The sequence below is a fragment of the Nerophis ophidion genome, linkage group LG07 (genome assembly GCF_033978795.1).
Source record: "Nerophis ophidion isolate RoL-2023_Sa linkage group LG07, RoL_Noph_v1.0, whole genome shotgun sequence".
Lineage (NCBI taxonomy): Eukaryota > Metazoa > Chordata > Actinopteri > Syngnathiformes > Syngnathidae > Nerophis > Nerophis ophidion.
In genome coordinates, this window is record NC_084617.1 from 71,255,581 (window position 1) to 71,282,311 (window position 26,731).

Here is a 26,731-nt window from a genome sequence, read left to right on the forward strand (position 1 = left end):
GTGTGAGAGTCCAGTCCATAGTGGATCTAACATAATAGTGTGAGAGTCCAGTCCATAGTGGATCTAACATAATACTGAGAGTCCAGTCCATTGTGGATCCAACATAATAGTGTGAGATTCCAGTCCATAGTGGATCTAACATAATAGTGAGAGTTCAGTCCATAGTAGATCGGACATAATAGTGAGAGTCCAGCCCATTGTGGATCTAATATAATAGTGAGAGAGTCCAGTCCATAGTGGATCTAACATAATAGTGAGAGTCCAATCCATAGCAGATCTAACACAATAGTAAGAGTTCAGTCCATAGTGGATCTAACATAATAGTGTGAGAGTCCAGTCCATAGTGGATCTAACATAATAGTGCGAGAGTCCAGTCCATGGTGGATCCAACATAATAGTAAGATTCCAGTCCATAGTAGATCGAACATAATAGTGAGAGAGTCCAGTCCTTGGTGGAGCTAACATAATAATGAGAGTCCAGTCCACAGTGGATCTAACATAATAGTGTGAGAGTCCAGTCCATAGTGGATCTAACATAATAGTGTGAGAGTCCAGTCCATAGTTGATCTAACATAATAGTGACAGTTCAGTCCATAGTGGATCTAACATAATAGTGTGAGAGTCCAGTTCATAGTTGATCTAACATAATAGTGACAGTTCAGTCCATAGTGGATCTAACATAATAGTGTGAGAGTCCAGTCCATGGTGGATCTAACATAATAGAGAGAGAGTCCAGTCCATAGTGGATCTAACACAATAGTAAGAGTCCAGTCCATAGTGGATCTAACATAATAGAGAGAGAGTCCAGTCCATAGTGGATCTAACACAATAGTAAGAGTCCAGTCCATAGTGGATCTAACATAATAGTGTGAGAGTCCAGTCCATGGTGGAGCTAACAGAATAGTAAGAGTCCAGTCCATAGTGGATCTAACATAATAGTGTGAGAGTCCAGTCCATAGTGGATCTAACATAATAGTGACAGTTCAGTCCATAGTGGATTTAACATAATAGTGTGAGAGTCCAGTCCATAGTGGATCGAACATGATAATGAGAGTCCAGTCCATTGTGGGTCGAACATAATAGTGAGAGTCCAGTCTATAGTGGATTGAACATAATAGTGAGAGTCCAGTCCATAGTGGATTTAACATAATAGTGTGAGAGTCCAGTCCATAGTGGATCGAACATGATAATGAGAGTCCAGTCCATTGTGGATCTATCATAATAGTGTGAGAGTCCAGTCCATTGTGGGTCGAACATAATAGTGAGAGTCCAGTCTATAGTGGATTGAACATAATAGTGAGAGTCCAGTCCATAGTGGATTTAACATTATAGTGTGAGAGTCCAGTCCATAGTGGATCGAACATGATAATGAGAGTCCAGTCCATTGTGGATCTATCATAATAGTGTGAGAGTCCAGTCCATAGTGGATCCAACATAATAGTAAGAGTCCAGTCCATAGTGGGGCCAGCAGGAGACCATCCCGAGTGGAGACGGGTCACCAGCGCATAGATGTCCCCAATCGATGCACAGGCGGCCGGTCCACCCTCAACTCTCGACTCTGGACAGCCAGCACTTCATCCGTGGCCACCGGACCTGTGCCCCTCCCCTCCACAAAGGGAGAGGGGGGCAGAGTGGAAAAGAAAAGAAACGGCAGATCAACTGATCTAAAAAGGGGGGTCATTTTAAAAGCTGGAGTATACAAATGAGTTTTAAGGTGGGACTTAAATGCTTCTACTGAGGTAGCATCTCGAACTGTTACCGGGAGGGCATTCCAGAGTACTGGAGCCCGAATGGAAAACGCGTTTAGCCCGCAGACTTGTTTTGGGCTCTGGGAATCACTAATAAGCCGGAGTTCTTTTAACGTAGATTTCTTGCCGGGACATTCGGGATATTTTCTGGGAGAATCCCGAATTTCAGCGCCCCTCCCGCAAACCTCCTGGGGCAACTAGTCTCCCGAATTTCTCCCGATTTGGGGGCCTGCCTTTAGGCACTGCATTTATCATCCTTTACGACCTATCGTAACATTTACTTTTCCGCCATGCAATATGCTGCACATTAGTGAGTGCAATGCATACTTCAATCAATCAATCAATGTTTACTTATATAGCCCTAAATCACTAGTGTCTCAAAGGGCTGCACAAACCAATACGACATCCTCGGTAGGCCCACATAAGGGCAAGGAAAACTCACACCCAGTGGGACGTCGGTGACAATGATGACTATGAGAACCTTGGAGAGGAGGAAAGCAATGGATGTCGAGCGGGTCTAACATGATACTGTGAAAGTTCAATCCATAATGGATCCAACACAGTCGCGAGAGTCCAGTCCAAAGCGGATCCAACACAGCAGCGAGAGTCACGTTCACAGCGGAGCCAGCAGGAAACCATCCCAAGCGGAGGCGGATCAGCAGCGCAGAGATGTCCCCAGCCGATACACAGGCAAGCAGTACATGGCCACCGGATTGGACCGGACCCCCTCCACAATGGAGAGTGGGACATAGAAGAAAAAGAAAAGAAACGGCAGATCAACTGGTCTAAAAAGGGAGTCTATTTAAAGGCCAGAGTATACAAATGAGTTTTAAGGTGAGACTTAAATGCTTCTACTGAGGTGGCATCTCGAACTGTTACCGGGAGGGCATTCCAGAGTACTTGATCAACAGCCATACAGGTCACACTGAGGGTGGCCGCATAAACAACTTTAACACTGTTACAAATATGCGCCACACTGTGAACCCACACCAAACAAGAATGAAAAACACATTTCGGTAGAACATCCGCACCGTAACACAACATAAACACAACAGAACAAATACCCAGAACCCCTTGCAGCACTAACTATTCCGGGACGCTACAATATACACCCCTCGCTACCTTCCAAATGTACTGACAGTTTGGACTAAACTCATGATTTACATTCTTGTGTTTTTGAACGTAGGAGCCTACCACAGACCGCTGACTGCAACCATATTGCCATTCCGGTTGTTTTCCCCCCATGCTCTCCCACGCTTCTGTTTTTTTTTTAAGTTGCTTCGTTGGAACTTATTTTTGAACGACCATCTGTCATCCACATTATTCACTCTGGTCAAAATACAAAGAGCAAGTGAAAAAAAATGTCAGACTGTAAAAAAAAAAACACAAACCCAGTAAGACCCAGGACATGAGGATGTGTGCCAGGATCTCGCCATGCTGTGTATTTCATCTGATTTATTAGGCCTCATTTACCTTCCATCTCTCGTGGAACTAATGGTCCATAAAAGCCGTGTAGATAATGTTCATAGATTAAAAAGGGAGGTAAAAAGACGGCATGAATCAATCACAAAACAGACTGATCCCTTCTTGGAATTATGTGCATCATTCATTTTAAAAAAGCAGACCCAGAAAAAATATGCGTTACTTGTTTTCTTGTCTCGCTCTATTACTCATGATTCATAATTTAATACTCAGTAGAAGCATTTAAGTCCCATCTTAAAACTCATTTGTATACTCTAGCCTTTAAATAGACCCCCTTTTTAGACCAGTTGATCTGCCGTTTCTTTTCTTTTCTACTCGGCCCCCCTCTCCCTTTGTGGAAGGGGGGGGCACAGGTCCGGTGGCCATGGATGAAGTGCTGGCTGTCCAGAGTCGGGACCCGGGGTTGGACCGCTCACCTGTGCATCGGTTGGGGACATTTCTGCGATGCTGACCCATCTCCGCTCGGGATGGTCTCCTGCTGGCCCCACTATTGACTGGACTTTCACTATTATGTTAGATCCACTATGGACTGGACTCTCACTATTTTGTTAGATCCACTATGGACTGGACTCTCACACTATTATGTTAGATCCACTATGGACTGGACTCTCACTATTTTGTTGGATCCACTATGGACTGGACTCACACCATTATGTAAGATCCACTATGGACTGAACTCTCACACTATTATGTTAGATTCACTATGGACTGGACTTTCAATCAATCAATCAATCAATGTTTATTTATATAGCCCCAAATCACAAATGTCTCAAAGGACTGCACAAATCATTACGACTACAACATCCTCGGAAGAACCCACAAAAGGGCAAGGAAAACTCACACCCAGTGGGCAGGGAGAATTCACATTCAGTGGGACGCCAGCGACAATGCTGACTATGAGAAACCTTGGAGAGGACCTCAGATGTGGGCAACCCCCCCCCTCTAGGGGACCGAAAGCAATGGATGTCGAGCGGGTCCAACATGATACTGCGAAAGTTCAATCCACAGTGGCTCCAAGACAGCAGCGAGAGTCCCGTCCACAGGAAACCATCTCGAGCGGATCAGCAGCGTAGAGATGTCCCCAACCGATACAGGCGAGCGGTCCATCCTGGGTCCCGACGAGCGGTCCATCCTGGGTCTCGACTCTGGACAGCCAGTACTTCATCCATGGTCATCGGACCGGACCCCCTCCACAAGGGAGGGGGGGACATAGGAGAAAGAAAAGAAGCGGCAGATCAACTGGTCTAAAAAGGAGGTCTATTTAAAGGCTAGAGTATACAGATGAGTTTTAAGATGAGACTTAAATGCTTCTACTGAGGTAGCATCTCGAACTGTTACCGGGAGGGCATTCCAGAGTACTGGAGCCCGAACGGAAAACGCTCTATAGCCCGCAGACTTTTTTTGAGCTCTAGGAATCACTAATAAGCCGGAGTCTTTTGAACGCAGATTTCTTGCCGGGACATACGGTACAATACAATCGGCAAGATAGGCTGGAGCTAGACCGTGTAGTATTTTATACGTAAGTAGTAAAACCTTAAAGTCACATCTTAAGTGCACAGGAAGCCAGTGCAGGTGAGCCAGTACAGGCGTAATATGATCAAACTTTCTTGTTCTTGTCAAAAGTCTAGCAGCCGCATTTTGTACCAACTGTAATCTTTTAATGCTAGACATTGGGAGACCCGAAAATAATACGTTACAGTAATCGAGACGAGACGTAACAAACGCATGGATAATGATCTCGGCGTCTTTAGTGGACAAAATGGAGCGAATTTTAGCGATATTACGGAGATGAAAGAAGGCCGTTTTAGTAACGCTTTTAATGTGTGACTCAAAGGAGAGAGTTGGGTCGAAGATAATACCCAGATTTTTTACAGAGTCACCTTGTTTTATTATTTGGTTGTCAAATGTTAAAGTTGTATTATTAAATAGAGGTCGGTGTCTAGCAGGACCGATAATCAGCATTTCCGTTTTTTTGGCATTAAGTTGCAAAAAGTTAGCGGACATCCATTGTTTAATTTCATTAAGACACGCTTCCAACTGACTACAGTCCGGCGTGTTGGTCAGCTTTAGGGGCATGTAAAGTTGGGTGTCATCAGCATAACAGTGAAAGCTAATACCGTATTTGCGTATGACGTCACCTAGCGGCAGCATGTAGATGCTGAAGAGTACAGGGCCAAGGACCGAACCCTGGGGAACTCCACATGTTACCTTAACATAGTCCGAGGTCACACTGTTATAGGAGACGCACTGCATCCTATCAGTAAGATAAGAGTTAAACCATGACAGGGCTGAGTCTGAAATACCAATTCGTATTTTGATACGCTCTAATAAAATATTATGATCGACGGTATCGAAAGCAGCGCTAAGATCGAGGAGCAGCAACATAGATGACGCATCAGAGTCCATCGTTAGCAATAGATCATTAGTCAGTTTTGCGAGGGCTGTCTCAGTCGAGTGATTTGCCCTGAAACCGGATTGAAAGGTTTCACATAGATTGTTAAACGCTAAGTGCTCATTTAGCTGCTCTGCAACAATTTTTTCGAGGATTTTCGAAATAAAGGGAAGGTGAGACACCGGTCGGTAGTTTACCATGAGGTCTGGATCGAGGTTAGGTCTTTTAAGGAGAGGATGAATAACCGCTTTTTTGAATGCAACGGGAACAGTGCCCGAGGAAAGTGATAAGTTTATAATATTTAGCACTGATGGACCTAATAATACAAAAAGCTCCTTGATAAGTTTCCCAGGAAGTGGGTCAAGTAAACATGTTGTTTGTTTTATTCCATTTACACGTTGTAACAATCCTTCTAATGTTATTTCATCAAAACGAGAGAAACTATTTTGGATATTTGCAGTATCCGCTGTATATACAATCGTATCTGTGTTACTATAACCCCGTTGTAGCTGGGACGCATTGTCTTTAATCTCCTTTCTAATAAGTTCAATTTTCTTATTAAAGAACTTCATAAAGTCATCTGCCGAATGGGTGGAGCTACTGGAAGGAGTCCCTTGTTGGGTTAGCGATGCTACTGTACTAAACAAAAATTTTGGATCGTTTTTATTAATGCGGATGAGATTTGAGTAATAATTAGTTTTAGCTAAGGTAAGCATGCGTTTATAAGTTATTAAACTATCACTCCATGCTTGATGGTGCACCTCAAGTTTAGTCGTGCGCCATTTGCGTTCCAGCTTTCTACATAATAATTTCTGAGCTCTAGTTTCTTCAGTAAACCATGGCGTACGCCTTTTTGGAGCCTTTTTTAACTTCAGCGGTGCTATACTATCAATGGTTTCGCGCAGTGCGTTGTTAAAGTTGTTAGTGAGGTTATCAATAGACCCCACATACTTTGGGAACGGTGCCATTACCGAGGGCAGTAGGTCCGCAAGAGTCGTCGTTGTGGCAGCATTAATGTTGCGGCTGCTATAGCAGTTATTATTATTATTAGCTTGCCGAACATGAGTCTGAACTTCGAATTTTATAAGGTAATGATCGGACATTACTTTAGTATACGGGAGTATCATAACTTTGGAGACGGTGATACCTCTGACAAGCACTAGGTCTATCGTATTACCGCTGCAATGCGTCGGTTCATTTATTATTTGTGTAAGACCACAGCTATCAATTATAGTCTGGAGCGCCACGCACGGTGGGTCCAATGGGGTATTCATATGGATATTAAAGTCCCCCATTATAATTATATTATCGGCGTGCGTCACTAGATCAGCAACAAACTCTGAGAATTCATTAATAAAGTCCGAATAGGGCCCTGGGGGGCGGTAGATAACGGCCAGGCACAGAGGCAGAGGTGTGGCAGACTTCATAGAAAGCACCTCAAACGATTTATATTTATTATTTAAGTTAGGACTAAAGTTAAAGTTTTCGTTGTATATTAGTGCGACACCCCCTCCCCTTTTGAGGTGACGGGCAATATGCGCATTCGTATAGTTAGGAGGGGATGCCTCATTTATCGCAAAAAAGTCGTCTGGTTTGAGCCAGGTTTCGCTAAGACCGATGACGTTAAGGTTGTTGTCTCTAATGACCTCATTGACTAATAACGTTTTGGGAGACAAAGATCTGATGTTTAGAAAGCCCATATTATAGGTAGTGGGCTGTTTTAAGGAGTTGTTGATAAAATTATCCGTAGTAGCAATATTAATAATGTTGCGTTTATTATGCGCAGTGTACTTAAAATAATTACGACCATATCTAGGAATTGATATGACGGGAATTTTCAGATTGTCTACTTGGCGCTGCGATAAACTGAACGCATCATAATTTGCCACCTCAGTAGAACGCATGTCTAACTCTGACGAAGTCATAGATACAGTAGAAAAAACATTTTGTGAGTTGTGTATTATTCTACGAAAATTGCTATGTGTACAGGGATCATCCAGCCTGGCGCTGGCTAGTTCTAACTTAACTGACTCCATACCCAGGCTAGCAGGCTCTGTAATTGCCTGTGACCGGGCTTGCTCTAGTGCAGTTAGTCAAATGTGGCTCAATGCGAAGTCTATGTTCCGAGACAAGAGGATAGCGCCTTCCTGGTTAGGGTGAAGGCCGTCTCTCCTCAGCAAGCCAGGTTTGCCCCAGAAAGAGGGCCAATTATCAATAAACGTAAATCCCTGTTGTCTGCAGAAGCTATCCAGCCACCTGTTAAGAGAGACTAATCTGCTATATCTCTCATCATTGCCTCTCCCAGGCAGGGGGCCAGAGACAATTACTCGATGCCTGGACATCTTTCTGGCGAGATTACAAGCCCTGGCTATGTTTCTCTTTGTAATCTCTGATTGTCTCATCCTAACGTCATTGGAGCCAACGTGTATTACTATATTCGCATAACTAGTGGTGCGGTTAGCCTGCCGTACGTGTTTACTAGGCCTGTTGCGAGTTAGCTCCCTAAGATTAGCTTCAATGTCAGGTGCTCTGCCCCCGGGAATACACTTAATTGTGGCTGGTTTGCTAAGCTTTATGTTTCGGGTGATGGAGTCCCCTATAACTAAAGTGTGGTGCCCGGTAGACTGGGGTGTAGGACTAGCTAAAGGGCTAAATCTATTATGCGTCTCAACCGGTACACCGTAGCTTGTAGGCCGATTAGGGCTGCTACAAGCTGGGCTAGTTAGCTCGCTACAGCTAACGCTAGCAGATGTGTCCGCAACATCTAAAGTTACGAAATTACACTGCTCTAACTGGCGGACACGGCTCTCTAGCAAAGCCAACCTATCCATGAGTAAAGTGCACGAAGCGCAGGAAGCCATACTCACAGAAACTTTCCGTCGCCGAGTGGAGTGCCAGCTGTCTTCGGGAAGTGGTGGTCACGGTGGCGGGGGAGGAGCTTCCTTCAGACCGGCGCTGCCTTTCTCCGCTAGCCTCGTTAGCTTAGCAGCTAGCTAGCTGAGGGCGGAGTGGTGAGACAGAGATCGGGTGATTTGCAAGTTAAATTGAACTATTAAATATGTTCGATAAGTTGTAAATAAAGCTGCAAAACAGTTAAAATCACACAGATAGAACGATACTTAGCTTTTTTGCAACAAGAGAAGTCAGCGAGCAGTCATTCGAGCAGTCATTCACGTTAACCCGGAACCGGGTTATGTCAGATCCACTATGGACTGGACTCTCACACTATTATGTTTGATCCACTATGGACTGGACTCCACACTATTATGTTAGTTCTACTATGGACTGGACTCTCTCTTTTTGTTGGATCGACTATGGACTGGACTCTCACACTACTATGTTAGATCCACTATGGACTGGACTCCCACTATCATTTTAGTTCCACTATGGACTGGAATCTCACACTATTATGTTAGATCCACTATGGACTGGACTCTCACACTATTATGTTAGATCCACTATGGACTGGACTCTTTCAATTATGTTAGATCCTCTATGGACTGGACTCTCACACTGTTATGTTAGATCCACTATGGACTGGACTCACTATTATGTTAGTTCCACTATCGACTAGACTCTCTCACTGTTATGTTAGATCCACTATGGACTGGACTCTCACACTATTATGTTAATTCCATTATGGACTTGACCCTGTTTTTTTGTTAGATCGACTATGGACTGGACTCTCACACTATTATGTTAGATCCACTATGGACTGGACTCCACACTATTATGTTAGTTCTACTATGGACTGGACTCTCTCTTTTTGTTGGATCGACTATGGACTGGACTCTCACACTACTATGTTAGATCCACTATGGACTGGACTCCCACTATCATGTTAGTTCCACTATGGACTGGAATCTCACACTATTATGTTAGATCCACTATGGACTGGACTCTCACACTGTTATGTTAGATCCACTATGGACTGGACTCTCACACTATTATGTTAGATCCACTATGGACTGGACTCTCACTATTATGTTAGATCCACTATCGACTGGACTCTCTCGCTGTTATGTTAGATCCACTATGGACTGGACTCTCACATATTATGTTAGTTCCATTATGGACTTGACTCTGTTTTTTTGTTAGATCAACTATGGACTGGACTCTCACACTATTATGTTAGATCCACTATGGACTGGACTCCCACTATCATGTTAGATCCACTATGGGCTGGACTCTCACACTATTATGTTAGATCCACTATGGACTGGATCCCCACTATCATGTTAGATCCTCTATGGGCTGGACTCTCACACTATTATGTTAGATCCACTATGGACTGGACTCTCTCTATTATGTTAGATCCACAATGGACTGGACTCTCGTTCACTATTATGTTAGATCCACTATGGACTGGACTCTCACTTTTATGTTAGATCCACTATGGATTTAACACCAGGTCGCCCGTAAGGACCAGATGAGTCGCCCGCTGGCCTGTTCAAAAAATAGCTCAAATAGCAGCACTTACCAGTGAGCTGCCCACATTTTTTAAATTGTATTTATTTACTAGCAAGCTGGTCTCACTTTGCTCGACATTTTTAATTCTAAGAGAGACAAAACTCAAATTGAATTTGAAAATCCCAAAAAATATTTTAAAGACTTGGTCTTCACTTGTTTAAATAATTTCTTTTTTTTTTTTTTTTACTTTGCTTCTTATAACTTTCAGAAAGACAATTTTAGAGAAAAAATACAACCTTAAAAAGGATTTTAAGATTTTTAAACACATATACCTTTTTAACTTTTAAATTCCTTCCTCTTCTTTCCTGACAATTTAAATCAATGTTCAAGTAAATGTATTTTTTTATTGTAAATAATAATAAATACATTTTAATTTAAGTCCTCATTTTAGCTTCTGTTTTTTTTTGATGAAGAATATTTATGAAATATTTTTTCACATTTATAATAATTAAAATTCCCCAAAAATATTCTGGCAAATCTACAAAATCTTTAGAATCAAATTTGAATCTTATTTCAATATCTTTTAAATTTCTTTTAAAATTTTTGTTCTGGAAAATCTAGAAGAAATGATGATTTCTCTTTGTTAGAAATATAGCTTGGTCCAATTTGTTATATATTCTAACAAAGTGCAGATTGGATTTTAACCTATTTAAAACATGTCATCAAAATTCTAAACTTAATCTTAATCAGGAAAAATTACTGATGATGTTCAATAAAAAATGTTTATAATTTTTTCAAAAAGGGTGAATTTTGAATTTTAAAGAGTCGAAATTGAAGATAAACTTGTTTCAAAATTAGATTTTTATTTTCTTCCTGTTTTCTCCTCTTTTAAACCGTTCGATTAAGTGTTTTTTTCATCATTTATTATCTACAAAAAAACCTTCCGTAAAATTAAAAAAAATGTACGACGGAATGACGGACAGAAATACCCATTTTTTTATATATACAGATTTATTTATTAAAGGTAAATTGAGCAAATTGGCTATTTCTGGCAATTTAGTTAAGTGTGTATCAAACTGGTAGCCCTTCGCATTAATCAGTACCCAAGAAGTATCTCTTGGTTTCAAAAAGGTTGGTGACCCCTGATCTAAAAATTTAAAACTTGAATAATAATGGAAATAATAATACTGAATAATCAATCAATCAATCAATCAATGTTTACTTATATAGCCCTAAATCACTAGTGTCTCAAAGGGCTGCACAAACCACTACGACATCCTCGGTAGGCCCACATAAGGGCAAGGAAAACTCACACCCAGTGGGACGTCGGTGACAATGATGACTATGAGAACCTTGGAGAGGAGGAAGCAATGGATGTCGAGCGGGTCTAACATGATACTGTGAAAGTTCGATCCATAATGGATCCAACACAGTCGCGAGAGTCCAGTCCAAAGCGAATCCAACACAGCAGCGAGAGTCCCGTTCACAGCGGAGCCAGCAGGAAACCATCCCAAGCGGAGGCGGATCAGCAGCGCAGAGATGTCCCCAGCCGATACACAGGCAAGCAGTACATGGCCACCGGATCGGACCGGACCCCCTCCACAAAGGAGAGTGGGACATAGAAGAAAAAGAAAAGAAACGGCAGATCAACTGGTCTAAAAAGGGAGTCTATTTATATACAAATGAGTTTTAAGGTGAGACTTAAATGCTTCTTAAATGCTAATGACACATTTAAAAAAAAAATTTGGACCAAAATCCCTTTGGGGTCTTCGGGATCATAACTGAGTGGAGGTCTGTATATTTTATATATATATATATATTGTATTGGTTTTTAAAAATAAAAATTATGAAAATGGACCCCGCTTGCTTTGATTTTTCAGTATGCGGCCCTCAGTGGAAAAAGTTTGGACACCCCTAAAGGTGTAAACAGAGCGATGTCCCCACTTTGTCAGAATTGCCCGAACACACACACACACTTTTATAACCATGCTAATCCATCCATCCATTTTCCTACTGCTTATTCCCTTTTGGGGTCGCGCCTATCTCAGCTATGTTGTCTGTCAATCCGTGTTGGCCCAGCGATGAGGTGGCGACTTGTCCAGGGTGTACCCTGCCTTCCGCCCGATTGTAGCTGAACCATGGTAATATCAGAATAAAAGAACCTCAAGACACATTTTGCACAAACACCCCCCTAACTGAGAAACATATTTAGTTTAATTTTCACGTCGGTTTCCAGTCCCCTCTCCCGGAGACGGGAAAAGCAACATGCCCTCGGTTTTATGAACACACTCGGCAACTCACGTCAGGTTTAAAATTTCACAGAGGGGGAAAATGTTATGGACTCTAATAAATACGCACACATGTGCTGCTTGTGTAGAGTTATTGGCAATGGCAGGCCACATTAATATGTCACATTAAAGCAGACCGCCTGTTGACAAGCCCTGTGTGACCCTCCACACACACACACACACACACACACACACACACACCTTGACATGCCTCGAATACAATGCGAGGCACCTAAACCGCTGAGTCGAATGCGAGACGTCTGGAGGCGGATAATGCAAAGCAGAGCTCGATACGTGTCAGCCACCGTCGGGAGGAAGTGGCAGCTGTGAGCGACAAAATAAGCGTAAGAAAGAAATGCGGATACAGTGGAGGGAGAGAAGACATCAAAGGCCGAGTGTTTTCCCATACAAGAGGGTGAGCAGGGCCTTGGGATCAGACAAGCTCCTCTGTAAACAAGCTGCTCAGATCCTGCCAGCAGGAGGTTCCCCCTTCAGCGCGAGGCTTTGTCTGTCAAAGAGGCCGAGACATGCATGGAGGACCGCTGGAGCTGCACTCGCCAATTCACTCTCATACGGATGGACTGCACCCCCCCCAAAGACCCCATCCAGCTCTACCAGCAGGCAGATACATCCAAGTATCCATGTTTTTTTAATTTGTTTTATTTATATTTTTTTTGTCCTGTCCACACTGCAAAAACTGAAATCTAAGTAAGATTAAGTATCTCAAATAAGGGTGTTATTTGCTTGTTTTCTGGCTGATAAGATAATTCTTCTCACTAAAAAGATTTTATGCTGTGGGGAAATTGTGTTAGATGTAAATATAAACGGAATACAATGACTTGCAAATCCTTTTCAACCCATATTCAGTTGAATGCACAACAAAGACAAATGTGGAGAGGCGGAGTATTGAGTGTTTTTAAAAGAAAAGGTGATGTAACACAATGGCGAACATGCCCTTTCCCAACTACTTTGGCAGGTGTTGCACCCATGAAATTCTAAGTTAATTATTATTTGCAAAAAAAAAAAATAAAGTTTATAAGTTTGAACATCAAATTGTTGTGGAGAGGCGTAGCCGACGGTCCGACGGAGAGAGAGGGCACGCTGGCGGCAAGGAGGCGGAGAATACGAGCGAGCGGCGAGGCGGGGCCTGCCAGGAGCGACGCCGCAAGCGAAATCAGGCGCGTGGATCGCACACCGGGACACGAGTAATGTATCTCCTAACTATGTATAAAAGGGGAGAAGGAGGAGAGAACGGGGCAGAAGGAGTTGGAGCATACTGCGAGAGAGAGACAAAAGAGAATAAGAGCGGGAAAGACTAGCAGAGGAAAAGAGGAGAAAGGAAGATGGCGGTAAAGAAGAAGAAACGCTGGATATGGCTGAACACAGCAATTGTCTTTGTTGTTTCTCTCGCAGTATGCTCCAACTCCAACTCCTTCTGCCCCATTATCTCCTCCTTCTCCCCTTTTATACATTAATTGTGTCCCGGTGTGTTATCCACGCACCTGATCTCGCTTGCGGTGTCGCTCCAAGTACGCACCGCCTTGCAGCTCGCTCGTATTCGCCGCCTCCTTGCCGCCATCTTGGGCCAGGCTCCAGCATGCCCTGCCGCTCCGTCGGACCGTTGGCTCCGCCTTTCCACAACAAGACTCATAAACTTTTTTTTTTTTTTTGCAAATAATAATTAACTTAGAATATCATGGCTGCAACACGTGCCAAAGTAGTTGGGAAAGGGCATGTTCACCACTGTGTTACATCACCTTTTCTTTTAACAACACTCAATAAACGTTTGGGAACTGAGGAAACTAATTGTTGAAGCTTTGGAAAGTGGAATTCTTTCCCATTCTTGTTTTATGTAGAGCTTCAGTCGTTCAACAGTCCGGGGTCTCCGCTGTCGTATTTTACGCTTCATAATGCGCCACACATTTTCGATGGGAGATAGGTCTGGACTGCAGGCGGGCCAGGAAAGTACCCGCACTCTTTTTGTACGAAGCCACGCTGTTGTAACACATGCTGAATGTAGCTTGGCATTGTTTTGCTGAAATAAGCAAGGGCGCCCATGAAAAAGACGGCGCTTAGATAGCAACATATGTTGTTCCAAAACCTGTATGTACCTTTCAGCATTAATGGTGCCTTCACAGATGTGTAAGTTACCCATGCCTTGGGCACTAATGCACCCCCATACCATCACAGATGCTGGCTTCTCAACTTTACGTCGATAACAGTCTGGATGGTTCGCTTCCCCTTTGGTCCGGATGACAAAATGTCAAATATTTCCAAAAACAATTTAAAATGTGGACTCGTCAGACCACAGAACACTTTTCCACTTTGCATCAGTCCATCTTAGATGATCTCGGCCCCAGAGAAGCCGGCGGCGTTTCTGGATGTTGTTGATAAATGGCTTTTGCTTTGCATAGTAGAGTTTTAACATGCACTTACAGATGTAGCGACCAACTATATTTAGTGACTTTGGTTTTCTGAAGTGTTCCTGAGCCCATGTGGTGATATCCTTTAGAGATTGATGTCGGTTTTTGATACAGTGCCGTCTGAGGAATCGAAGGTCACGGTCATTCAATGTTGGTTTCCGGCCATGCCGCTTACGTGGAGTGATTTCTCCAGATTCTCTGATCCTTTTGATGATATTATGGACCGTAAATGTTGAAATCCCTAAATTTCTTGCAATTGCACTTTGAGAAATGTTGTTCTTAAACTGTTTGACTATTTGCTCACGCAGTTGTGGACAAAGGGGTGTACCTCGCCCCATCCTTTCTTGTGAAAGACTGTGCATTCTTTGGGAAGCTTGTTTTTATACCCAATCATGGCACCCACCTGTTCCCTATTAACCTGCACACCTGTGGGATGTTCCAAATAAGTGTTTGATGAGCATTCCTCAACGTTATCAGTATTTATTGCCACCTTTCCCAACTTCTTTGTCACGCGTTGCTGGCATCAAATTGTAAAGTTAATGATTATTCTCAACAACAAAAAAATGTTTATGAGTTTGAACATCAAATATGTTGTCTTTGTAGCACATTCAACTGAATATGGGTTGAAAATGATTTGCAAATCATTGTATTCCGTTTATATTTACATCCAACACAATTCCCCAACTCATTTTTGTAAAACACTCTAACATAAAATCTGCTTCCTCCAAAAAAAGCGTACCGCCGTTGCACTTTGGTATAGTTTGCCGGGGGGAAAAACATCAAGTGGAAGTTCTCAAAAGGCAAAGTGTTCTTTCACTCCCCGAAAAAAAAGAAGTATTTTCTTCCCTTAAAAACAAGATGGTGATTATCCACAGACTTGTAAGTAATTGTGGGCCTGACTTCTTCCGCTCAATGGAGGAAGCTTTACAAGATCTTCTCCACGCTCATCCTCCGCTGATCAAAGCCTGCACACACACACACACACACACACACACACACACATTATTGTATTTCTTACCTTCTTGGGACCTTAGAAAAATGTCGATATATAATGCAAATATAATGAAGGTAAACTTTTAATGAATTTGTTTTTGACATTTTTTGTTTGTAATAATTGTTTTTAATATTCATTATTTACTTCAAGTTGTGACAGTAAGTCTCTATATACATATTTTTTAATATATACATATTTTTGTATTAATTTTGGCCAGAGGAGGTGCATTTCAATTTCTTATACCCACATGTTACTACATATATTGGCCAGAGAGGAAGCAATTAAACATTTTTACACACACTTGTTATTTCATATGTTGACTTTTAAAACCGACACACTCAATTTGAACAATCCCTCATTTTTGGGACCACCCTAATTTTGATAAATTTCACCACCAGAGGTGCAAATGAGACATTCTCTATTAGATGCAATGGTTTTCCCTATTGGACCCGTGATTTATGTCCTAATTTGTTCACCGGTCCTCATATGGAAGCTACTTTTCCTTGTTGATGTCTCAAGAAGAACAGAAATACAAGAACAAACTCAAACACACACACACACACACACACACACACACACACACACACTTGTATTTCTTACCTTCTTGGGACCTACTGAAAAATACCTACCTCTTTAGGACCATCCCTTTATATATATATATATATATATATATATATATATATATATATATTTTTTTTTTTTTTTTTTTTTTTTTTTTTTTTTTTAATTTTATTTATTAATTTTTTTTTTTGGTTTAATTTAGGCCTAAGGGGGCTCATTTCATCTTCTTACACACACTTGTTATTACATATATTGGCTAGAGGGGAGCAATTTTTTAATGTATTTTTTTTACACACACTTGTTATTTCATATGTTGGCCGAGGAGGAGCACTTTTAAAACCAGTTATTACATATATTGGCCAGAGGGGAGCTTTTTTTTTTTTTTTACACACACTTGTTATTTCATATGTTGGCCAGAGAAAAAGACTTTTAAAACCGACACAGTCAATTTGAAAAATCCCTCCTTTTTGGGACCACCCTCATTTTGATAGATTTCACCACCAGGGGTGCAAATAAAACATTCTCTATTAGATGCAATGATTTTCCCTATTGGACCCATGATTTATGTCTTAATTTCTTCACCGGTCCTCATATGGAAGCTACTTTTCCTTGTTGATGTCTCAAGAAGGACAGAAATACAAGAACACACACACACACACACACACACACACACACACACACACACATTATTGTATTTCTTACCTTCTTGGGACCTTTGAAAAATGTCAATATATAATGCAATTATAATGAAGGTAAACTTTTAATGAATTAGTTTTTGAAATTTTTTGTTTATAATAATTGTTTTTAATACTAATTATTTACTTCAAGTTGTGACAGTAAGTCTCTACATACATATTTGTTAATATATATATGTTTTTGTATTAATTTTGGCCAGAGGAGGTGCATTTCGATTTCTTATACCCACATGTTATTACATATATTGGCCAGAGAGGGAACACTAACATTTTTTACACACACTTGTTATTTCATATGTTGACTTTTAAAACCGACACACAATCCCTCCTTTTTGGGACCACCTAAAATTTGATAGATTTCACCACCAGGGGTGCAAATTAGACATTCTCTATTAGATGCAATGGTTTTCCCTATTGGACCCGTGATTTATGTCCTAACTTGTTCACCGGTCCTCATATGGAAGCTACTTTTCCTTGTTGATGTCTCAAGAAGAACAGAAATACAAGAACACACACAAACACACACACACACACTTGTATTTCTGACCTTCTTGGGACCTACTGAAAAATACCTACCTCTTTAGGACCATCCCTTTATATACATTTTTTTGGGTTTTTTTTTTTTTTTGTTTAATTTAGGCCTAAGGGGGCTCATTTCATCTTCTTACACACACTTGTTATTACATATATTGGCTAGAGGGGAGCAATTTTTTAATGTATATTTTTTACACACACTTGTTATTTCATATGTTGGCCGAGGAGGAGCACTTTTAAAACCAGTTATTACATATATTGGCCAGAGGGGAACATTTTTTTTTTTTTACACACACTTGTTGTTTCATATGTTGGCCAGAGAAAAGCACTTTTAAAACCAACACAGTCAATTTGAAAAATCCCTCCTTTTTGGGACCACCCTAATTTTGATAGTTTTCGCCACTAGAGGTACAAATGAAACATGTTCTACTATATGCAATGGTTTTCCCTATTGGCCCCATTATTTATGTCCTAACTTGTTCACCGGTCCGGATATGGAAGCTACTTTTCCTTGTTGATGTCTCAAGAAGAACAGAAATACAAGAACAAACACAAACACACACACTTGTATTTCTTACCTTCTTGGGACCTTCTGAAAAATACCTACCTCTTTAGGACCATCCCTTTATATATATATTTTTGGTTTTGTTTTTTTTTTGGTTTAATTTAGGCCTAAGGGGGCTAATTTCATCTTCTTACACACACTTGTTATTACATATATTGGCTAGAAGGGAGCAATTTTTTAATGTATTTTTTACACTCACTTGTTATTTCATATGTTGGCCGAGGAGGAGCACTTTTAAAACCAGTTATTACATATATTGGCCAGAGGGGAACATTTTTTTTTTTTTTTTTACACACACTTGTTATTTCATATGTTGGCCAGAGAAAAGCACTTTTAAAACCGACACAGTCAATTTGAAAAATCCCTCCTTTTTGGGACCACACTCATTTTGATAGTTTTCGCCACTAGAGGTGCAAATGAAACATTTTCTACTATATGCAATGGTTTTCCCTATTGGGACCATGGTTTACGTCCTAACTTGTTCACCGGTCCTCATATGGAAGCTACTTTTCCTTGTTGATGTCTCAAGAAAGACAGAAATACAAGAACACACACACACACACACACTCACACACACACACTTGTATTTCTGACCTTCCTGGGACCTTCTGAAAAATGCCTACCTCTTTAAGACCAACCCCTTCTAGTCATATAAAGATTTGTATTTTCAACATTAATAATACATACACCCAGGAAACAGACTAACATAGAAAAAATACCAAACATAAATCATGCCATGACCGGGGTAACGGGTCATGACATAACCCCCCCCCCCCTTAAGGGGCGGATACCAGACGTCCCAAACACTAGAAACGTCCCAAACACTAGAAACGCCCCCCCCCCCCCCAAATAACGGAATAAGTCCAAAGTCAAGGGGGGGCGGAGGGAGGACTTGGCGGTGGGCCGCCAGGCCATGTGTCCCCGAAGCCACCGGGGACAAGCCAGGTGGCAGCGGCGAGTAGATTTCCGCCGCAATGGTCGAGGCGGGCGACCTCGGAACAGCCATGTCAGTGGCCGTTGAGGAGGCGGACGGGACTGGCGCCAGAACCTCAGCAGTCTTTGAGTCCTGCACCCAAGTCCTGGGCGTCGCCGCTGTTTGCGCCAAAGGTGCCCATGAGTAGTCCAGGGCCGAGGAGGTGGGCGGCGCTTTGGTGAGGACCGCCGGACATGTGGAGGTGGGCAGAGCCGTGGTGCGGCCCGCCGGATACGAGGAGGTGGGCGGCGACTTGGTGAGGACCGCCGGACATGAGGAGGTGAGGAGTTCGAGTCAAACAAAGCTTTGCAAATGAGCCGAAGGAGCGTACGCATGCGAGCAATACGGTGGTGGGACACAACGTTCCGGCGCTCGCATGGCGTCAGCACCCAGGTTAAATAGACCCCACTAATCAATTTCAGGTGTGTGCTCCTGCTTTGCACCAGCTGCGCTCCATACTGTGGATGAGAGACGGAATAAATATGGTGTGCCAAAGAGTACAGAAAATAAGCAACTGACAAACAACTCACCACAGTAAAACCAAAACACCTGGTGGGAACACTAATTGCAAAACTAAGACAGGTGAGGAGAATTAGTGCCCATGGAAACCGACAGTAAACGGGGAAAGAGGGTGCACCCAGGATACAGACTAACATAGAAAAACTACCAAACATAAATCATGCCATGACCGGGGTAACGGGTCATGACATAACCCCCCCCCTTAAGGGGCGGATACCAGACGTCCCAAACACTAGAAACGCCCCCCACTCCAAAATAACGGAATAAGTCCAAAGTCAAGGGAGGGCGGAGGGAGGACTTGGCAGTGGGCCGCCAGGCCACGTGTCCCCGAAGCCACCGGGGACAAATAGGTGCACGTCCGGGAACAGGCGGCAGGTGACAATGATGAGTAACTATGGAAACCAACTGAGAGGTGCACAAACAGGAACCGAAGGAGTCCGAAACCAACAGAAAACACAAAAAGACTCAAAAATCTAAATCATAATATGATCCGGGCAGCGGGTCATAACAGGTTTTCCGTATTGGGACTGGGATTTATGTCCTAACTTGTGGATGTCTCAAGAAGGACAGCAATACAAGAACACACACACACACACACACACACACACATTACCCCTTGAAGACAATACCTTTTTTTCTCAAGGTGCTGTCAGGTTTCCTTCTTTGCTTTAATTTCATCTCTTCAACTTTTTTTTTTTTTTAATTTTTAATCCCCGTACCCCCTGCCTCCTTTCCCTCTCCTCCTTTTGTGAGGCCTGTCAGTCGTGACAGTTTGTTGCCAGGAGGGACTTTGTGGGAAGAGAAGGTAGGTGCACTTTTACAAAGAGGCTTCACCTCACTCACGCTGTCACTCATAGCCCGACTCACACACACACACACACACACACACACACACACACACACACACACACTCAAGCGAGACGACACACCCAATGTGAGGCCGCACGCACACTCACCCACTTAGTCGTGACGCACACCTTGACCTTGCGTTAAACAAAAGCGGGGGAGGCAGGGCGGGGGAGACGTTTTGCTTTCGGGTCTCAGATCGTAAGCCAGGAGGAAACCCGGCGCGAAAGAGCGCTGGCAGAACCGGCGGCGGCTTAGATGACAGACGCGAGCTGACAGACGCTGACATCTCCCTGTCGCCTCGGGGAGTGAAACCTGAGGAGTCCTGCTGGCAGTCATAACCACCAGCCAGCCTAATCCCTTAAAAAGTTCAGAAGGAAAACCGCTCGGGTGACAAGAGGGGTTCGAGGAGCGAGCGTTTTCCTAATTGCGACCCCTCACCCCGCGCTTATCTGTCTTCATTCTAGTGGAGATGTTGCAGCTCAGAGCAAGGGGGAAGAACTTCTCACACAATAACGTTTTCTGCTCTGCCCCCCCCCCCACCCCCCTCTTCTTCGTGGACACAGGTTCGGTAGCCGTGGATGAAGTGCTGGCTGTCCAGAGTCCGGACCCGGGGTGGACCGCTCGCCTGTGAATCAGTAGGGGACATCTCAGCGCTGCTGACCTGTCTCCACCCGGGATGGTCTCCTGCTGGGCCGACTATAGACTGGACTCTCACAAAATTATGTTAGATCCACTATGGACTGGACTCTCACAATATTATGCTAGATTTACTATGAACTGGACTCCTACAATATAATGCTAGATCCACTATGGACTGGACTCTCATATATTATGTTGGATCCACTATAGACTGGACTCTCACTATTATGTTGGATCCACTATGGACTGGTTTCTCACAATATTATGTTTGCTCCACTATGGACTGGACTCTCACACTATTATGTTAGATCCACTATGGACTGGACTCTCACAATATTATGCTAGATCCACCATGGACTGGATTCTCACTATTATGTTAGATCCACTATGCACTGGACTCTCACTATTATGTTAGATCTACTATGGACTGGACTCTCACAATATTATGTTAGATCCACTATGGACTGGACTCTCACTTTTATGTTAGATCCACTATGGGCTGGACTTTCACAATATTATGTTAGATCCACTATGGACTGGACTCTCACTATTATGTTGGATCCACTATGGACTGGACTCTCACTATTATGTTAGATCCACTATGGACTGGACTCTCACTGTTATGTTAGATCCACTATGGACTGGACTCTCACTATTATGTTAGATCCACTATGGACTGGACTTTCACAATATTACGTTAGACCCACTCGACGTCCATTGCACCGGCCGCGCTCGGAGGGATCAACCACATCTGCGGTCCTCTCCAAGGTTTCTCATTGTCATCCCATTGGGTTGAGTTTTTCTTTGCCCTGATGTTGGATCCGAACCTTGGATGCTGTTGTGTTTTGTGCAGCCCTTTGAGACACTTGTGATTCAGGGCTATATAAATAAACATTGATTGATTGTTTGAAAGAAAGTGTGATCGAGCCAATGTCGATGCTATTGATACCTAGTATAATATCAGTATATAAGCGATACTAAAGTGAAAAGAACAATATTATTTTTTTCTTGTTCTTACTATTGCAAAATATTTTTGTCAGTCATTTTTTTTATTGTTTACAAACTCAGGGAGTAAGTCTCTAGATACAGGAAGGCTTTGAAAGCAACACCCAAATGATTTAAATGGGAGCCAATAGCAGTTTTTGCTTGTGTTTAGTAATGTTTACAGGTTGACTGGTACTTTTTAGAGGTGGTATAGTACCGAATATGACTCAATAGTATCACAGTAGTACCAGTACTATATCAGGGGTCGGCAACCCAAAATGTTGAAAGAGCCGTATTAGATCAAAAATACAAAACAAAAATCTGTCTGGAGCCGCAAAAAATTAAAAGCCTCATGCAAGTGTTAAAATGAAGGCAATACATGATGTGTCTATATTTGCTATATTAGCCAATTATCAAAAGGCTGACGCAAATCTTCGTTGACAGAAATGTTGCATTTTAATTTTTATTCAACACTTTTTTGCAACATTGGAAATCGTTAGCAAAATGGAGGCTTCTCACAGGATGAGATAACTTCTGGAAATAACTGGCTCAGAATAGCCAAAGGTATAGATGTGTCTGTCCAAGGAACCGGCAGGCTGTCTTCTAATGGATGTATCACAATCTTTGCAAGCTGGGTAACGTTTGCTGTGGTCTGGAACAACATGGTACACAAACAACTATGAGAAATGCAGCCAATATTACATACAGATAATGTGTCATATGTACGTACAGCTAGCCTAAATAGTATGTTAGCATAGATTAGCTTTGATTGACCAAATATGTCTGATAAGCACTCCAGCAAATCAAAAAAATCAACAAAGCTCACATTTGTGCATTCACGCACAGAATAAAAAGTTTGGTGGACGATATGAGACATAGAGGGAGTGGCATAAAACATGTCTTTCTGTGGCAGCATTGGTAAACAAACTATGATGAGTTCAAGGATTGCTGAAAATAGTAGGACAAAACGGTGCTTGCCAAATACTCTCATCAGCGAAGCATGTCTCACATAAACAGTGGGATTTCTAACAATTAGGAAGGTTCGTGTCATGTTTGTTCTCCCAAAGAAAATAAATTAAAACAAAGAATAAATGTTTTTCCTCTGCTTTTTCCATTTTCAATCAATCAATCTATATTTACTTATATAGACCTAAATCACTAGTGTCTCAAAGGGCTGCACAAACCACTACGACATCCTCGGTAGGCCCACATAAGGGCAAAGAAAACACACCCAGTGGGACGTCGGTGACAATGATGACTATGAGAACCTTGGAGAGGAGGAAAGCAATGGATGTCGAGCGGGTCTAACATGATACTGTGAAACTTCAATCCATAATGGATCCAACACAGTCGCGAGAGTCTGAAAGAGGTCCAGGGAACCACTAGGGCGGCGCTAAAGAGCCGTGTGGAGAGGCGGAGCCCACGGTCCGACAGAACGTCAGGGCAAGATGGCGGCGAGGAGGCGGAGATGGCAAACGAGTGGCGAGGCGGGAGCGACGCCACAAGCGAGATCAGCTGCGTGGATCGCGCACCTGGGTACAATTAATGAATCCTCTCGCACTGTTAAAAGGGGCGGCAGCTGTGAACGTGGGGGAGAGAGGTGTAGAGACTGGAGAGAGAGGAGGAGAGCCCGAGACAGATGACATTGATTGATTGATTGATTGATACTTGTATTAGTAGATTGCACAGTACAGTACATATTCCGTACAATTGACCACTAAATGGTAACACCCGAATAAGTTTTTCAACTTGTTTAAGTCGGGGTCCACGTTAATCAATTCATGGTAGCGAGCGAGCGAGCGAGCGAAGAAGTGGAGCTGAAAAGCTATACGAAGGAGACTTGTCTTATTTGGAAAAAATAAAGAAGTCTACACCGGCTAAAAAGGCATGTCCTTCCTTGGTGGTCCCTGGAACCCGCAAGACGACGGCTTGAGACCGTCACAAGCCTCGGGTTGCAGACCTCTGTGCTAAACTAATATTGGTATACCGTACAACCCTAGTATACAGTTTTGCAAAACCATACAACACTATCTGTAGTCAACGTCGGGGGAAATGTTTGCTTAAAAAAAACGTGTTATTGTTACATCCAAAGATCGGAAGAGAAAATCGAGCACTTTGTCCAAGGTAATGGCATTAACAATGTGAACAATTAGTTTATATGAATCCCCCATTGCCTCTCCAGGGGCCCCCCTCAATCGGCCCGGCTCATGAGGCAACATGCCGGCTGTTATAAAATCACCTGGAGCTCAAGTAAAGTTTGTGTGCGGGCTGTCACGGCTTCAAAAGACGGCGGTTCCCACTTTGACGGGCAAACGTGCCTCATCAAACACGGCCATTAAAAGTTCAACAGAGAGCCACTCAGCTCCCGGGAACAGGGATGTTAGCTTGTCAGTGGGGTGACAGATTTAGCACAAAGGAGGCATTTTGCTAGGAGCGGGGTATACTGGCCCAGTCAAAAGGTCGGACGGTGCCAATCCCTTGTCATTAATCTTGTATTTTATTGAGCACCATCAAACTCACAAAAAGGATCTTGTTCAAAGTGTACTCCCTGAACTAAAAATACGTCGGCACATAAAACCTAGCTTTTTTTTTCAAAAATTGGAAGAGTACCGTATTTTCCGGACTGTAAGGCGTACTTAAAATCCGTTTTTTTTTCTTCTCAAAACTCGACACTGTGCCTTATAACCCGGAATAATTCTGGTTTTGCTTACCAACCTCCAAGCAATTTTATTCGGTACATAGTGAAATGATAAGTGTGACCAGTAGATGGCAGTTAAACATAAGAGATATGTGGCAATATGACTCAAGTAAACAACACCAACATTTTATACGTTGCATTGAAAATATAGAACATTGCACACAGCACTCAAAAATCTGTGAAAATGTTTCAGTACGACGTTGATAGATTGTAGAGTGCTTCAACATAGGAGTATTATTATGGTGTGTGTATAAGATAAGATATATTATCTGGCGGGTTTTTTTCGCAATATATTATGCAAAAGCAACTTTTCTTACCTTCTGGTACCTGCTGATCTGTTATTGGGATCTGCATGTATCCCGAAAAATTGTGCGGGTCCGCCTTTGTAGTCGGTGCCGACACCATAGTGGATAAGCTTCTTCTTTTTTTCTATCTTTGTCAGGCTTTCCACTGACAGTTTGTTTGTGTGTGTTTAGTATTTCCTGTTTTTAGGTCTTGTTAGCGCTCTTATTTTGTCTGATTTCCCTGTGCGCTGTTTTCCCTCAGCTGCAGCTGATTGGCACCTGGCCACCCACACCTGGTGTCAATCAGCCCGCTCCTTGTTGAACCTGTTTTGTCCTCCAATCGAGTGCTGGATTATTTTCTTGTTCGATACTTGCTAGCTTCCACGGTAGGCCGTTTTGTTTGTTATCCGCCCACGTGCGCGCTTTTTGTTTGTACCCTTTGTTTGTTCTTGTTTTAGTATCTTTATTAAATCATGTTTTCTCACTGCATGCCTGCCTCCATCTCTGCATCTTGGGGTTTGTCACAAACACACTCTGACAATATTCTTGTTATGGGACATTTATTTTCTGCTGTTGCCATTTCTACTATAAAGTAGTGTCAATTTCTTACTTATATCTGTCAGTAAACTCGCCATGAAAGCATTAAAATATACCGGTGTAGTGAGTTTACATTATCCACCCAAGGAACTTTAGTTATTATAGAGTTCCGACGTTGTTGTTGCACTCGTGAGCCACAGATGAGAAGATACATCTCCGTTGTGATTGAAGTAAAGTCTGAATGTCATTAAAACAGTTAGCTCCATCTTTTGACATTTCTTCCACTCCCGTCAGGTTCACAAACTGCTGACATCTATTAAACTGATAAGACGCAAGGAATCATGCAGAAACAGAGTTCAATTTAGCTCAGGAGGAGAACGCATGGCGCTGCACACTTAGTCCCAGTCTTGCCCTACGCTCTAAGGTACAGCTCCTGCGTCCCTCCATTTATTCAGGAGTTCCCCAGTCAATATCACTGAGGCCGCCTCTAAATGACGGAATGTGCGGCGGGCCTTGCTAATTTCGCCTTGTCTCTGCTTCGTCTGTGTGCTGTCGTCTTATCTGCGTTGAGGTCCTTGAAGTCCTTGGCTGTTGGCGGGCTAAAACAAAGATAACATCTGCGGCCGAGGCCACACCTCAGACAAGAAGTTTTATCCTTGCACAGATAGAAAAAGTACAGCTTGAGCACAATATTTAATAACTATAGCAACGGACTTTAAGCCTATTAAAGTTGTGTGATAACTTATTCTAATACTTGCACGCTACACAGCTACAACAGATAACGGGGAGAAGACGCTGTCGAAGGTGAGCCACGTAAATAAGACCGCCCACAAAACGGCACATTCTGTAAAACATCATCTATGCAACATTTTGACCGAAGAACCACCATTACATGTTATGTAGACCACAAGGAAGTGTTTAAGTTTAGAAAAAAAATGTGATAATAAAACTCCTTTAATGCGCCTTATAATCTGGTGCGCCTTATATATGAAAAAGGATCAAAAATAGACCATCCATCGGTAGCGCTGTCATGATCCGTGGCCTGGATCCTGTTTTTGTTATTTTTCTGTTAGTTTTGGACTCCCTCAGTTCCTCTTTTGTGCACCCTTGAGTTTGTTTTAGTAACCATGGTTGCTTATTATTTTCACCTGCCTCT

At 42.5% G+C, this 26,731-nt stretch overlaps 1 long non-coding RNA gene across 1 annotated transcript; it reads right to left on the reverse strand.

The window, feature by feature from the left end:
- Positions 1-4,160: 4,160 nt before the first annotated feature.
- On the reverse strand, positions 4,161-8,776 carry LOC133556783 (uncharacterized). The gene is made up of 2 exons (XR_009807599.1): positions 8,490-8,776; positions 4,161-4,418 (listed from the first exon to the last, which is right to left on the reverse strand). It is a non-coding gene; the product is annotated as an uncharacterized LOC133556783 (long non-coding RNA).
- Between the last annotated feature and the right edge of the window lie 17,955 nt (positions 8,777-26,731).